Source organism: Salvelinus alpinus, chromosome 36 (assembly GCF_045679555.1).
Source record: "Salvelinus alpinus chromosome 36, SLU_Salpinus.1, whole genome shotgun sequence".
Lineage (NCBI taxonomy): Eukaryota > Metazoa > Chordata > Actinopteri > Salmoniformes > Salmonidae > Salvelinus > Salvelinus alpinus.
Genome location: NC_092121.1, coordinates 20,900,001 through 20,913,600, shown reverse-complemented (window position 1 = coordinate 20,913,600; position 13,600 = coordinate 20,900,001).

The window sequence follows — 13,600 nt, the reverse complement described above, 5'->3', positions numbered from 1 at the left end:
GTTTCAATAACAGCATGAACAATACAGAGATCTGTCTCCATGTTTGGTGAGTAGTGAATCTGAAGGTATTACGAATCGATGGTTTCACTGCTAAACACAGCAACACTGTGGTCACATAGTTCACATGCCACCAGCCCACTTTCATTCGTTTTCAGCTTCAATATACAACAGCAATAATTCTGCAATGCCCCCCTCCCTCCCTTGCTCATTCCCCCAACATCACTGTGGTTCACAGAGTTCAACCGCAATTTCAAATCGGAAGTAAACATGACATTTAGTCTTCTGATATTAATCATGTTTTCTTTGACAATTTATAACCCATTAAGGCAAAGAGCCGGGGTTTCAATCTTTATCAGAACAGTCACTACTCTCTCCGGCTATATGAATGTTTACCCAGGATCATAGCATTCTTAGTAGAAGGATCCTCTGGTAAATCACGGATATGAATATCTTATATTAGATATCTTTGCAGAGATATTTAGAGATTTAGATGGCCTCAGTGCTTGGTGCTGTGTATTATTATTCGATTAAAACAATGAAGAATAGGAATCATGAGGTGGATTTTAATGATAAACTGTACAGTATACCAAGATTTATTGCACTACAAATTAGGTTTGACAGGCAGCAGGTGACCCCTCACACGTACAGCTGTGCCGTACCGACCCCAGTGTATAATACCAACGACACACCCTCATCTGACACGCACTGTGTGGTGATGACAGGTGGCAGAGGCTGCTAAAGGGGAAACCAGGCTCATGATTGAGTTACAGGCTGACGGTGCTAAAACCTGATTAAATTAGAGTGATGGATATGCTCATGTGTTGACAGCCCTCTCTGTCTCCAGAACTGTGGTTTCACAGGCACCCTACACACCCAGACCAGAAACAGCTGTAGTTTACCACTCCGTACATGATCACTCTCATAGTCACCCAACATGATTCTTCTAAATACCTGTCTTCCTTTGGCCTAGTTTCGTTCATTCAGAGAGAAAAGGAGCGAGGTTGTGGAGAGGTCATCCTAGCTATATTTTTCCTGTCGAAATAAAAGTTTGTCTCTTTCTCTGCTCCCTTTCTCCCACTGATCACTATCATTCTTCCTCTGCCATCATTTTGTTATCTAATACAACTCAATTATGCACAGACAAACCAATAGGCATGCATATATATAGAGTGAAGTCAATGCTGTTGTATACCAAGACAATCACATTGATCCTAGGGCTCCTTCACTCCCTCTGACAAAGTGCCATTTGCTGCAGACACCCAGAAAGGTCAGGGCTGTCGATGTAGTTTTGAGTGTTAGATTGAGTAAGGACACTGCAATTTAACAGCCAATTCAAAGGACATACCATTGGAATGAATCAGGGACTGTGCTGGAGTCTAAGGTGCCGAGTCACTTTGGAAACATTTCCTGATTCTGAAGTTAAATGGCAGCTACTGTCTATGTGTTATCAACACCTTTACTCAGAGGGGTAAGATACAATAGGAGAATATAGACAACAAAAAACCACAACAGATAAACAAACATCTATATCCAAGTTCTTATCATCCATGGCATCTGTGTGTTGATTGAAATCTAATCTAATCTTTTCTTCAACCGTGGAAAGAAAGCAGGTCAAAATTTAAATAGCTGAAAATAGAACATCTGGCTGGGCCTTGTCAGTCACCGGTGCGTAATGAAATATGGAAATGAGGGCGCTCTTCAAAGAGATGCGGGCCTTCCGTGCCGTCTTGGGTCTCCAGCAAGCCCCTCAACAGCCCTGGTAGAACCCCGCCCCCCTGAAACACACGGTGCATTTTCAGGTGCTGTGGCCCGAGCCACCAGCGCTGCCAGCTCGTTAGCGCTTGCAGACTGGCAAGGCTGGCAGGTGGCATCATTAAACTTCAAACCCGCTTTCGACCTGGGGTTCCGCCGCAAGGAGACCGCCGGCTCACACGCTTGCCAGCAGCTGATTAGCACCACACCACCACCAACCACCCAACACACCTTACCCCCCTCTGCTACCATCACCAGCCCAAATAGAAAGCACCCTGTCTCTGGCCAAGCATAATATCTTTATCAATAACACCAGTCTGTCTTCCTTTTGTTTTCCCCAACATCACTCTTCTCTTTTCTTCTCCTCCACTGAAGGCTGATGGCATGTCTTCCCCTGGCAATTTCCACTGTGATTGAGTCATGAATGATAATGGCTGAATTATTTGCTGAAATGGTCTCGTAGGATTCATTTCATGTTCACTGATAATGGAAGGGCTTTGTCTGTCTTGATAATGGTAAACTGGTGAGAGAGACGGATCATATGTCTTTGTAGGCAGCCTGACTTTGTATTTTCATTGCCAAATTGTAGAATCATCTATGTATTTTTATATTTTGTGTAGTGGTTCAACCTATGGACGACAGGATCCATTTCCACATGTTCTACTTTATTACCACAATATCTAAGAGTGACCAGAAATCCTGTGAGTCTTTCAAACTTCTACTTCGAGGTCCACATGATCTCGCCATCCCTTCAGATCCCAACAGGCTGTGTCACTGACCTCCCATCATGACATGCAAAGCCCCAGAGTGTTGTCAGGGATCTGTGGCCCTCCCATTGGCCCCCCTGGTCAATCTACATAGCACAGTCTGTCACTCTAACAGCCAGCGCCTTGAGGAGGTACAGTCTAGAATTTTAAGACCCAGTGAGATTCCCTCAGTCCTGTCTCTTAATATAAATCACAGACATTTCAGTTGGGACTCTTTCTTTAATGCTGAGAGGGAGCTTTTGCCAACTGTACCTTTTTAACTGGACAGAAGAAGATCTGATAATGTGCTCCAAAAGCACCCCCGGGAGATGTAAGGACTGCTGTGAGGAGAAACAACAGTTTTGCTGCTGTAAGACTATAAGAAAAGGGGCCTTACTCATAATTCAGATCTGTAGCTAATGAACACAGACACCCACACAACTGAGGCAGACTCCAGGAGAAACTGGAACAGGACTGAACCAAAATGTCCTCTGACGGGGAGGGAGACAGATGTAGGTCTAAGGAAGCCCTAGAGTAAAAAATAAACACATTTAGAAATATGTGTAACTTGTTTCTCCTTCTGCAAGGGAAACAGTTTCCAGTTTTTGGATTGTTATCTTTTATGCCACGTTGCTATCTTGGTACCAGTAATTACTGTCCAGGGCATGAACACAAACGAATGAGCATGAGGCTAATAGGAAGACCAGTAGATCAAGCAACATTTGCTTGTTTATGTCTTATAACACTCCACTCTGTATGGCTGTAAAGATCTCCATTGATTTGCCACATGAGCAGTGGCACAGAGATCACACAGTTACTCTCATCAACTTCACAGCCTTGGGGCTTTGACACAATCCAGTGAACCCCACTATGCTGTTCCTCCTGAGTCAGGACTGGCTTCTCATCATGTTGTCACTAAGTGCACGCATGCCACGTGTACAAAGAAGTCATAGGGGACCACAGACAGAAATGTTCCACTGCCTTATTGCAGAGGATTGCTGGGTATGTTACTGTAGCTCTCATCATGACCGCTGATGAAAATGAATGTACATTCATACACATTCTGTGAGTTTGGGTGAAAAGCCTCAGAAGATATACAACACTCTTCTCTAATAGGAGTACAGTCGTGGCCAAACATTTTGAGAATGACACAAATATTAATTTTCACAAAGTCTGCTGCCTCAGTTTGTATGATGGCAATTTGCATATACTCCAGAATGTTATGAAGAGTGATCAGATGAATTGCAATTAATTGCAAAGTCCCTCTTTGCCATGCAAATGAACTGAATCCCCAAAAAAACATTTCCACTGCATTTCAGCCCTGCCACAAAAGGACCAGCTGACATCATGTCAGTGATTCTCTCGTTAACACAGGTGTGAGTGTTGACGAGGACAAGGCTGGAGATCACTCTGTCATGCTGATTGAGTTTGAATAACAGACTGGAAGCTTCAAAAGGAGGGTGGTGCTTGGAATCATTGTTCTTCCTCTGTCAACCATGCTTACCTGCAAGGAAACACGTGCCGTCATCATTGCTTTGCACAAAAAGGGCTTTACAGGCAAGGATATTGCTGCCGGTAAGATTGCACCTAAATCAACCCTTTATCGGATCATCAAGAACTTCAAGGAGAGCGGTTCAATTGTTGTGAAGAAGGCTTCAGGGCACCCAAGAAAGTCCAACAAGCACCAGGACCGTCTCCTAAAGTTGATTCAGCTGCAGGATTGGGGCACCACCAGTACAGAGCTTGCTCAGGAATGGCAGCAGGCAGGTGTGAGTGCATCTGCACGCACAGTGATGCAAAGACTTTTGGAGGATGGCCTGGTGTCAAGAAGGGCGCAAAGAAGCCACTTCTCTCCAGGACAAACACCAGGAACAGACTGATATTCTGCAAAAGGTACAGGGATTGGACTGCTGAGGACTGGGGTAAAGTCATTTTCTCTGATGAATCCCCTTTCCGATTGTTTGGGGCATCCGGAAAAAGCTTATCCGGAGAAGACAAGGTGAGCGCTACCATCAGTCCTGTGTCATGCCAACAGTAAAGCATCCTGAGACCATTCATGTGTGGGGTTGCTTCTCAGCCAAGAGAGTGGGCTCACTCACAATATTTCCTAAGAACACAGCCATGAATAAAGTATGGTACCAACACATCCTCCGAGAGCAACTTCTCCCAACCATCCAGGAACAGTTTGGTGACGAACAATGCCTTTTCCAGCATGATGGAGCACCTTGCCATAAGGCAAAAGTGATAACTAAGTGGTTCGGGGAACAAAGCATCGATATTTTGGGTCCATGGCCAGGAAACACCCCAGACCTTAATCCCATTGAGAACTTGTGGTCAATCCTCAAGAGGCGGGTGGACAAACAAAAACCCACAAATTCTGACAAACTCCAAGCGTTGATTATGCAAGAATGGGCTGCCATCAGTCAGGATGTGGCCCAGAAGTTAATTGACAGCATGCCTGGGCGGATTGCAGAGGTCTTGAAAAAGAAGGGTCAACACTGCAAATATTGACTCTGCATCAACTTCATGTAATTGTCAATAAAAGCCTTTGACACTTATGAAATGCTTGTAATTATACTTCAGTATTCCATAGTAACATCTGACAAAAATATCGAAAGACACTGAAGCAGCAAACTTTGTGGAAATTCATATTTGTGTCATTCGCAAAACTTTTGGCCACGACTGTACATGCAACAGGGTATTCATCTTCATCACAATTATTTCTCTCTCTGCATCGTTGGGAAGGGCCCGTCAGTAAGCATTTCACTGCGGGGGTATGCCTTATGATTAACGAGACGTGGTGGGATCATAACAACATATAGGAACTCAAGTCCTTCTGTTCACCTGACTTAGAATTCCTCACAATCGAATGTCGACCGCATTATCTTCCAAGAGAATTCTCTTCGATTTTAATCAAAGCCGCATATATTCCCCCCCAAACAGACACATCGATGGCCCTGAACGAACTTTATTTGACTCTATGTAAACTGGAAACCACATATCCTGAGGCTGCATTCATTGTAGCTGGGGATTTTAACAAGGCTAATCTGAAAACAAGACTCCCTAAATTCTATCAGCATATCGATTGTGCTACCAGGGCTGGTAAAACCCTGGATTCTTGTTATTCTAACTTCCGCGACGCATATAAGGCCCTCCCCCGCCATCCTTTCGGAAAAGCTGACCACGACTCCATTTTGTTGCTTCCAGCCTATAGACAGAAACTAAAACAGGAAGCTCCCGCTCTCAGGTCTGTTCAACACTGGTCCCACCAATCTGATTCCACGCTTCAAGATTGCTTCAATCACGTGGATTGGGATATGTTCCGCATTGCGTCAAACAACAACATTGACGAATACGCTGATTCGGTGAGCGAGTTCATTAGCAAGTGCATTGGCGATGTCGTACCCACAGCAACTATTAAAACATTCCCCAACCAGAAACCGTGGATTGATGGCAGCATTCACGCGAAACTGAAAGCGCGAACCACTGCCTTTAACCAGGGCAAGGTGACCGGAAACATGACCGAATACAAACAGTGTAGCTATTCCCTCCGCAAGGCAATCAAACAAGCTAAGCGTCAGTATAGAGACAAAGTAGAGCGCAATTCAACGGCTCAGACACAAGAGGTATGTGGCAGGGTCTACAGTCAATCACGGATTACAAAAAGAAAACCAGCCCCGTCGCGGACCAGGATGTCTTGCTCCCAGACAGACTAAACAACTTCTTTGCTCGCTTTGAGGACAATACAGTGCCACTGACACGGCCCGCTACCAAAACCTGCAGACTCTCCTTTACTGCAGCCGGCGTGAGTAAAACATTTAAACGTGTTAACCCTCGCAAGGCTGCAGGCCCAGACGGCATCCCCAGCCGCGTCCTCAGAGCATGCGCAGACCAGCTGGCTGGTGTGTTTACGGACATATTCAATCAATCCTTATCCCAGTCTGCTGTTCCCACATGCTTCAAGAGGGCCACCATTGTTCCTGTTCCCAAGAAAGCTAAGGTAACTGAGCTAAACGACTACTTCCGTCATCATGAAGTGCTTTGAGAGACAAGTCAAGGACCATATCACCTCCAACCTACCTGACACCCTAGACCCACACCAATTTGCTTACCGCCCCAATAGGTCCACAGACGACGCAATCGCAATCACACTGCACACTGCCCTAACCCATCTGGACAAGAGGAATACCTATGTGAGAATGCTGTTCATCAACTACAGCTCAGCATTTATCACCATAGTACCCTCCAAACTCGTCATCAAGCTCAAGACCCTGGGTCTCGACCCCGCCCTGTGCAACTGGGTACTGGACTTCCTGACGAGCCGCCCCCAGGTGGTGAGGGTAGGTAACAACATCTCCACCCCGCTGATCCTCAACACTGGTGCCCCACAAGGGTGCGTTCTGAGCACTCTCCTGTACTCCCTGTTCACCCACGACTGCGTGGCCATGCACGCCTCCAACTCAATCATCAAGTTTGCAGACGACACTACAGTGGTAGGCTTGATTATCAACAACGACGAGACGGCCTACAGGGAGGAGGTGAGGGCCCTCGGAGTGTGGTGTCAGGAAAATAACCTCACACTCAACGTCAACAAAATAAAGGAGATGATCGTGGACTTCAGGAAACAGCAGAGGGAGCACCCCCCTATCCACATTGACGGGACAGTAGTGGAGAGGGTAGAAAGTTTTAAGTTCCTCGGCATACACATCACGGACAAACTGAATTGGTCCACCCACACAGACAGCGTGGTGAAGAAGGCGCAGCAGCGCCTCTTCAACCTCAGGAGGCTGAAGAAATTTGGCTTGTCACCAAAAGCACTCACAAACTTTTACAGATGCACAATCGAGAGCATCCTGTCGGGCTGTATCACCGCCTGGTACGGCAACTGCTCCGCCCACAACCGTAAGGCTCTCCAGAGGGTAGTGAGGTCTGCACAACGCATCACCGGGGGCAAACTACCTGCCCTCCAGGACACCTACACCACCCGATGTCACAGGAAGGCCATAAAAATCATCAAGGACAACAACCACCCGAGCCACTGCCTGTTCACCCCGCTACCATCCAGAAGGCGAGGTCAGTACAGGTGCATCAAAGCAGGGACCGAGAGACTGAAAAACAGCCTCTATCTCAAGGCCATCAGACTGTTAAACAGCCACCACTAACATTGAGTGGCTGCTGCCATACATGTAAAAAATGTATCACTAGCCACTTTAAACAATGCCACTTAGTATAATGTTTACATACCCTACATTACGCATCTCATATGTATATACTGTACTCTATACCACCTACTGCATCTTGCCATCTTTATGTAATACATGTATCACTAGCCACTTTAAACAATGCCACTTAATATAATGTTTACATACCCTACATTACTCATCTCATATGTATATACTGTACTCGATACCATCTACTGCATCTTGCCTATGCCGTTCTGTACCATCACTCATTCATATATCTTTATGTACATATTCCTCATCCCTTTACACTTGTGTGTATAAGGTAGCTGTTGTGAAATTGTTAGGTTAGATTACTCGTTGGTTATTACTGCATTGTCGAAACTAGAAGCACAAGCATTTCGCTACACTCGCATTAACATCTGCTAACCATGTGTATGTGACAAATAACATTTGATTTGATTTGTTAGTGTACACTTGCTGTCTACGAAGCATGTGACAAATAATATTTGATTTGAATTCACAGATTGCTTTGACAGAATAATTGATTTGTTGTTATTTCCTCCACAGGGAGTGTGTGTGTGTGTGTGTGTGTGTGTGTGTGTGTGTGTGTGTGTGTGTGTGTGTGTGTGTGTGTGTGTGTGTGTGTGTGTGTGTGTGTGTGTGTGTGTGTGTGTGTGTGTGTGTGTGTGTGTGTGTGTGTGTGTGTGTGTATGTGTGTGTGTGTGTGTGGCAGCAGAGGTGAGCACTAGACAGGGCGACCCCTCTCTGTAAGCGGTTGACCCCCGGGGCTGGGCATGGCCACCATGTTCCCCTGGCTGCTGGCCCTCATCCTGAGCAGTCAGAATGGTGGAGCAGCGCTGGGACTGGAGCAGAACCTTCGGACTCCATCTGTCGCCTTCTCCACAGTCACAGCAGAGCGGAGGGAGACAGAGAGAGCCACAGACAGGCGTGCCCACCCCCACCAGCTGCCAGCACTCCCAGCATCTGACTTTCCTTCCTCCTCATCTTCTCTATCACATCCTCTAGTTCTCCTTCCCGCTTTGCCGCATTCTGTTTAAGCTCAAAGTGTGTTCACCCAGGATGTTATTATTTTTGGGGCTATTTGTGATAACCTACAATTTCTACATTTGGAGTAAAAGTATCTGTAGAAAGCACCAGGTTAGAGGGGAAGTGTCCTTGCCCTTCTAGATGTTGCTACAGTGAGAATATGAGTGTGTGCAATATATGACGCTGGCCCTAGGGGGCGGTGTCACCTCTTTTACATGCCAGCCACTGTATTTTAATTATGTGAAGGTCCCAAACACTGCTGGGACACAAGAGTCGTGTTCTGCTACACTGGGACTGGTTTTTGTATTCTGAGCTCAAGTGCTTCTAAATGGTACCACAAGGTTTTCACATAGGGATTCACAATTCACATTCTGTCCTTCCCCTGTCTTACAGCCTACTGCAGAAATGAACCTGTGACCACAGATGTGTTTGACTGAGAGAGAAAAAAAACATGACTAATTCTGATACATCTCTGGTGGACCGTTCCCATTTAGTTACAAATTGATATAGGCTGGAGAGGAATTTTCAAAACAGACAATCAGCCAGACCTGATTAGGCTGTATGTAGCCAATTAACTCAGCCTCAACAGCTACAGACAAATCAGCTTGCTGTAGTTTTTGGTAGTATGCTACCCCGGTCCCCATAACACACTGGACATTCAATAGTATGGATGTGTAACTCCTTGTTATATCAGATTTAATTTGTCCACAAGGTTGATGTTACTTATTGAAAACTGAATCATATAGTCAAAGCAAAAATGTTATGAGACCTGGAGACTTCTAGCATGCTTAAAACCAAAACATTATGCACAGCTAAAGTGAAAACTCATCAGGAGCTATGCTGGTCATTATAGCTGGAGCCTCGAGGCAATGATATGAAAATGTAAAACAAATAAATAAACTAAACTATTTGTCTAGACTTTCATATCTAGTTTTTCCTTCCTGACAAATGCGTACGTGCATGAGGCAGAGTTGAGATGATTAGAATATAGTATTCATGCTGGCAGTATTTTGATGAGAGACAGGGATATAACCTAGGCCTACTTCCAAACCACTGTGCATAGACTGCTGTTTATGGTCAGACGCCACACGGGGGACACGAAATGTACGCTCTCCTAAAACCGGAGAGCTAAACAATAATTTGTCCGTGCAAATATCCTCAGCAATAGCATCCACCGTCATGTAGTCCATTAAGCGACACATTGTGACATAGTGCGAATATGGCCTCTGATTTCTTAGGGCCTCTATTCCCCCAGACAGACCTGGCACTGATTGTGTCCCTGTTGGGTCACTAAACTCAGCGCTTTGTGAAACCTGCAGGCTATCAATTGCAAGAAGATTGATGGATGTGCAGCAGAGCATTTATTCAATGGCTCAACATGACATTATTTGTTTAAAAATGCCTATGATGTGATGGTCATCCTCATAAAATCGTTTAAAACATATGCCTATATGTTGGCTACATACACACTCTCTTACAGTGACACATATTTGCCTATCCTCCCTGTCTTATTGACACATGGGTGGTTTGATATGTGAGTGAGGTCCGGGAGATGGCAGACGGTTGGGCCGCGGCTCAGCTCACAATCACGCGGCTCAGCTTCTTCACACTGAAGAAATGGCCAAGCGCACTATTGAGGCGATTACCGCCTACACCTTTGACTTTCCGCTCCGGGCCTGCTGTGAAGCATCGCATTCGGGATTCCGACAGTCGTTTTATAAAGCTATTTCAGCCACCCAGGTGCTTTTATACGCATGCTTCCCCCCTAACCACACAGAAGAACAACCATCCAACTAAAACCCCATTTTATCATCTCTCCGCTTGAGGATATTGGGCCACATATCAAAGAAGTCTGGTCTTATGTTTAGCCAACTGAAAAGAATATGGTGGATGTGTAACCAACCAGTCTAGCCTAGTACAGCTTGGCTCAGCTTGGTTTGGCTCAGTGGTGTGAAAAGGGTAATAGGCTAAGCAGCAATTGGGAGCGAGTGCTAAATAGTAGCATAGCCATATGCTTTTCTTGTGTATTCTGTTAGAAATCTGTCTACATAAGTGACATCACTTATTTTCAATGAACATCTCCGTGTGTGTTTTACCTGAGTTGAGTAACAGCTGATGCAGGAATTCTGCTCTGGACCATGCTAATAATTGTAGGTCTATTCCTGATTTTTAACCATATGAGCCTACTCGTTAACCATATGAGCCTACTGTATTGCTGCCATATTTGCACAATATAGTGGAGACAAATGCCCCAAATCGCCCATATCCGCACTTTCATAGGAAGTCTAATCCCATTGCAAGATATTGCCTTCATTTGTCTCCCGTGTTATCATTACTGTGCATGTGATTGACACTCCCGCGAGAATCTATTTGGCAGGCTCACCTTCCGTTCCGCTCCTGTAATGTGCAAGCCCCGTGTGATGGAAGCTTCTCTCGGGGCCGATGCACCTATCTTCTGATCATCCTTTATCTCTGACTGAACATATTGGATTATTGATTTTGCGAAAGACTCGGCGTGTCGGGAGTGTGTGGTTGTGAGCGTTCAACAGACCCACATTCCTCTGTTGCAAGTTGCTCATAATAACCCTGACATCTATCAACATACAGACACAAAATGGGATATAAAGAGCAGGTTATCTATTATTTATTCCATCGCAGTTTAAATTCCATTCGCTATATAATTGGGCCTATGTAATAGGGGACAGAGCTGTCCATGGTGCTGAAATTTCTCACACGCAATATCGAATCTCAGAGAAGTGGCAAAAAGAGATTGAGAGCAGATGATTAAGGAAGCCCTTCCTTCCAAACCTTACTCTGCTCTCTGTGCTGTTGTTGGGTTGACTCAAGGTGCGCAAGGTAGGCGCACATATGGCTCCAATGTGGAAGTGGATTAGGCAAAGTGGAGCGAGGTCATTAAACAGAAGTTAATAATCCAATGAAACAACACACACACACACACACACACACACACACACACACACACACACACACACACACACACACACACACACACACACACACACACACACACACACACACACACACACACACACACACACACACACACACACACACACACACACACACACACACGGACCATCTGGAATCTCACTCATCCTCTGAAGAGATTAATTACTGGACTGTAGCTCCAGCGCCAGCAGCATCCACAGGCAGTCCTCCTCAGCAGTACAGTGGAGGGAGGAGGAGAGGGGAAAGCTGGGAAGAGAACACAGACAAAACAGGTAGCACTTTCATGGATCCTCAGGAGACTGTGTGAATTAGGGCAGTCTGATGGGGAAATCAGCAGGAGGAGGGAGGAGGCTTCAGTCAGGAGGAAGACATCAACTTGGGACATGGATTTTATTGATATTAGTGTGTAAAGTCAGTCGGTGTTTGTGTGAGAGAGGGAAAGAGGCAGAGAGAGAGAGAGAGAAAGACAGAGAGTCAGATGGAGAGAGAGATGGAGAGAAAGTGAAAGAGGCCGAGAGAGAGAGTATTTGTCTGCAAAGTCCTCCCCAAGTGGGACGCCTCTCGCTGTTCACTGACGTCAATGGAGCAGTGACATGTGACTCATTAGAGCAGACACAGCAGACACGTGACTTGTTTGCTAGCTGTTCAGTTTCAAGGCACCCACCCCACCACAACCAGCACCCTGTCCCCTACCCTCTCCCAGACAGCTTGTGGCATACAGTGTGTAAAGCAGAGAAAGCCCCAGGGACCCGCTCCCCGTGTCCCCCCGCTGTCTAAATGAATTAGTAACATGCAATGCTACAAACACTAGCAGATCACAGATTCATGCAAAGCAACATCTGTGCACACATGAGCATCACAGTGACAGGAGCCCCCTTGAACTTGCTAGGGAAGTACACCTGAAGGAAACTTGTAACTGTCACCATATGGAATGTGTAATTGTTTGAGTACAAACACTCACATGATGTGCCAAAACTGAGTGTCTCAGCATAACTGCATAGACAATATGGTTGTCCTCCCTGTACTGTGTTTACCAGTGTGGTTGTCTTGTCTTGTCATATTTAGAACTCAGATAATTGGTGTGTGTTCAGGTGAAGTCATTCCCACTTGATTCACTGACTGTGTGTATAACTGGCTTGTGTTGACAAAGCCCTACCCCTCCCACTGGTTCCTCAACACTTCAGTTAGACTGCAGAGAATCTCAATATCTCGTCTCCTCTGCCTGGCTCTCTGTTAGGACTCTTTCTCTCTATCTCTTCTTGGTATCTCTCCATTTTCTATGTCATGTTTCTTCTTCTCTCTTCCCCTCTTTCCTTCTCTCGTTCTCTCTCTCCTCCAGACAAGGGCCACCAGCGACAGAAACAGCTCTGCTGTATGTAAATGAGTGCCAATGTTGTTCATAGATCTGTAATTAACCAAACAGCCGAAGCTTACAGACAAACGTCGGTCTCCATTACTTTTCCAATAATAGAGTTTCTGGTGCGCTGCTTTTAAGTGGCTAACCCGATTACCTTCTCTCTTGCCTTTCCACGATTGGTTGAAACTAATGTCCTGGACGGGACTGCAGGTCTTTGACTATTGGAGCTCGAGATTGTTTCAGGATGAAAAGAAGCTCCCCCCTCTGAATGCCTGAACGGATGCAATTATATTCATTATTGGTTCTTGGGCCGAGCGTTTATATAATAATGTGATACTTCCATGTTCCATGTTAATATACCACTGCCTGAGAATATGTGTCATCTATATGAATTATGTACAAAGAAGACTGAAGCCATTCCCAGTCTGTCAGTGGATTTGAGGAGGTAGAACAGTTTGATCTGGTGATGCCATGTGAGAATGGCCCTAGGAGTGTGTCACCCCCCTCGCAAAAAAAGTGTTTTATTTTCATATACACCAGATAAG